Raw genomic sequence first — 4,066 nt, 5'->3', positions numbered from 1 at the left:
GCAGACGACTTGCAGAGTAAAACACTAATTAAAACTAAAAAAATAAGATCTCATCTAAATTGTTATAAGTGTAACAAATATCATTTATTTAAATAATTATTTCTTTGGAACGAAAGGATTAATCCTTGATTATTTCTTTGTAATATAAGTAAACATTTCATTGATTTTTATAGTTTTGATTTAATAATATTTGTAAGTATTTTGTAAGTATTGTGGTAATTACGATATAATAGGCTCAACATTTAAGCCAGTGGTAACAGAACGTAAAAAAGACGTATTTTACACGTTATTTGAACGTTTAGAATAAATTTTGAAGGTCTTTTGAACGTTTAGGACGTCTTTTGAACGTTCAAAAGATGTCTTTTTTAGCCCCTGTGCTTACTGGGAAGTGGATTCAAAGCTATTTGTCTTACAGAAATCAATTTGTATTACTACTAAAGTCTGCAACCTTCGATATTATGTGTGGAGTTCCTCAGGGTTCAATCTTAGGTAAATTGTTTTTTTTAATATATGATAACGTTATTTATAAAGCTTCCCAAAAAATATGTCCAATTATATATCCTGAAAATACAAATTTATTATTTAACCTTCCTTATGCAAAGACTTTAAAACTATAAATATTAAAATCGAAAATTTCAACCTCATTTATATTTGCAATTTTCATTGCAAATAAATTATCTCTAAGTTGTCAAAAAGCCAGCTTTACTCTTTACTCTGTCAAAAAAGCTTTACTCCTTTATAGAATAAAACAATCAATTAATTAGCTTTACTCCTTTATAAAATTAAACAATCAATTAGTTAGCTTTACTCCTTTACAAAATAAAACAACCAATTAATTAGCTTTACTCCTTTACAAAATAAAACAATCAATTAATTAGCTTTACTTTTTTATAAAATAAAACAATCAACTAGTTAACTTTACTCCTTTTTAAAATAAAGCAATCAATTATTTAGAACTCATCCTTCATAAAATATAACAATCAGTTAATTAAAACTCAAATGAAATTAAAACAATCATTCTTCTTTAAAAGCTGCTTTAACGGGTGATGCGGAAGTTATCGGACAAAATAAAAACGTTAATAACTTGTTTATAAATAAAAAAACAAACTAATATTATATTTTTTTTAAATAAAGCATTTATCTTTTAATAAAAACATATTATTTTTTATATGAAAAACACCACCATCTGCAATTGATCTCAATTTTGCTCTGACTTTCTGGGCATGTCTTTTGTTGTTTGTGTAGTATCCAGAATTTTCCAGGTATGTTGTCCCCTGCAAAACAAAAGTATTTTTCGTCATCAATGACTAGAAGCGATTTTGTGTTATAGAGTTGGTTAACTAGTTTCCTGCTTCTTTTCATTGCCTTTATTTGTTGTTCTATAGTGTATTTTGGAGTCTTTTCACGTTTTCTATATTTAATATTCATTTTTTTTAACTGACGACCAATTGTCGATTGATTCACATCGAATTTAATACCTATTTTTCTCTGACTGACCCCTTTTCGATTGTTGACAAGTCTCGTTAATTCGGCTTTCTTTTCTCTAGTCCAGGATGTCGGACGACCAGGGTGCTTTCTATAAAAAAACGATTGAACAGTTTCAAGTCTTTTTAGGTTATCATATATTGTACTTCGAGCAAATCCTTCCTTTTCAAAATGATATACGATTTTTTTTTTATATATTAGGTTTATTTACAAAAAACATTTTTAGTCGCTTTCGAAAAGATTCTCGTTCAGCTGCACTTAACCTCATTTTAAATAATTGTGTTTCAAATAATAAAGTTTATATTTTATAGAACGTTTATGCGTACGCATAAAACCACAAAAACTAATTATTATGCTCAAATAATGAAATTAGGATTTGTCCGATAACGTCCGCATCACCCGTTAACTGCTTGTTAATAAAAATAAATATTTTAAATAAATAATAATAAATAATAAATATTATAAATAAATAAACCTAAAATACTTTTAGAAAAATTTAACTTTAAAAATAAAAACGATTACTCGTTTTCACAGTAATACATATGTAAATAGTATATCAAAAGAAAGAAAAAGTTGGGCACTGTTCAGTGGTTCACTATTTACTAAATTGCATCTTCTTAATTCCTGATATATATTTTATAATTTAAAGTATTTTACAAATGTAGCATTTGTAATATAGTTGTTTTAAAATTTTTGAACTTTTTTTCTTTTTAAATTGTTATTTGTTTTAGTATTTTTTGTTTTTCATTTTTTACACACATGAAAAAGGTCCTTTGTTTTACTGGTTTTTTTATGATTTTTTTATTCCTGCAAACTGCATTTAGTAAAGGTTTTTCTTTTATGTTTTTTACTTTTTGGTTGTAAAAAACAAAAAGTTATAATCATAAAGTATGTTATTTGGATTTTACCCAATATAAATTTAGATTAAATTTTTATAAAAGCAAAGTTTGAGTTACTGAAGTTACTCTCGCGTGCTTTATACATAGGGGAATGAAAATAAGGGTAGGAAATTACGTGCCTAACACATAGGGGGATGGAAGAGATGAGGGAGAGGGATTTTATTCCAGATCCGATTAACGCAGCAGAGGAAGGAGGTCCTAATATATGAGTGTGTGGGAATTTTTACAAAACGCGAATAAAAAATCTTGTGCGCATTTTTATCAATGTTAAATAAATGAAAACCTAATTTTTGATAAATCCAAGTTTTTAATAAATGATTTATTGGTCAACAATTTTTAATGTTTTTATTCTTATCGGTGACTGATAATATATATTTTTTATTTTTTGTTACTTTTGAGATATTGTTTTATTGTTGATAACAAGTAAAAACTTGATAAACTGGAATGGGTGAAGGGTCTTAAAAAACTTGGGGTGCTGGGAAAACTTTCTGAAAATTAATAAACGTCCTCTGCCGTGTATTAAGCGCCTAAGATTTAGTGAATTGCCACATTGCCAAATCAAGCAAAGATTCATTTGAAAACCAAAAGTTTATGTGCTTGCTCTTTTTGAAAAAATGTTTAAGACAAGGTTCTGGTATCCAAGCAGACCAAATATGTCAACTGTACACAACCAAGATCAATATCAGTGATTCTCGGGTACCACAAAAAATCTGCGAATCGTGCAGAAATACTTTGTACAGGAAGCAAGAGGGGAAAGAAGTTGCACTTCCTCTTTGTTTTATTTTGATTAAATTCAAGTGAGACCATAAACAAAAGTACAAAGGTGTTGTTGCCTAATCTGTCTAAATAGTCGTCTAAAGCTGCAAGAAAAATATCCTTTTTAAGAGCAAACAAATATTGAGAATGACCCAATTATGCGTTGCAGCACATGCTTTAGCCCTTTAAGAAAATGTTTGGAGAATAGTATTATTAGAAATAACTTGAGATGCGATTTGCCAAAACAGCCAAAAAAAGTGCATCATTATTTACAATAATGAATTACCTCCCGAAATAAACTTGCTAAAGCATCTTACAATTATCTACTTACAATCACTCCTAGTATATATTTATACTTCAATAATTTTAATATATATATTGAAAAAAAGTCTTGAATATTAAAAAATGAGACTATAGTCTCATATCTTAATAGTCCAATATTTCCTGAAATCTATCTTTAGATAGATTTCAGAAGATATATTTTTGACAAGTTTCTAATTTCTTAAAAAACTAATAATTTAAAAGTTATGCACAAACTTTCTAATAAAGTTTATTATAAACATAAAATATACATATTTTGGTTTTAAATTAAAGTAGTTCCCAGCCACCATCCAGTGCTCCAAAACTGACCACTCTTGCTTTTGTAAATGTACAATTAAATACGGGTCTGTCTAGCAATGGATTAAAGAAGGTTGTCCGAACCGTAAACCAAACACCAACCAGCAAGATATTAGAACCAAACTTTTACACGATTTTTCTATGAACAGATCAACACTTGAGTATTTTCTTAATCTGCTGTGACTTAAAAACTAAAAACGGAAAAGGAGATTCTGATACAGTTTGGGTTGTTGCTTACTACAATGGTTTGTCAAGTCTTGTGAATCATGTTATTTAGTCTCGCAAAATTTTCAGTTTTTTATTTGTTA

The sequence above is a fragment of the Hydra vulgaris genome, chromosome 14 (genome assembly GCF_038396675.1).
Source record: "Hydra vulgaris chromosome 14, alternate assembly HydraT2T_AEP".
Taxonomy (NCBI): domain Eukaryota; kingdom Metazoa; phylum Cnidaria; class Hydrozoa; order Anthoathecata; family Hydridae; genus Hydra; species Hydra vulgaris.
The sequence above is the reverse complement of the archived record's forward strand: the minus strand, read 5'-3'. Positions refer to the sequence as shown.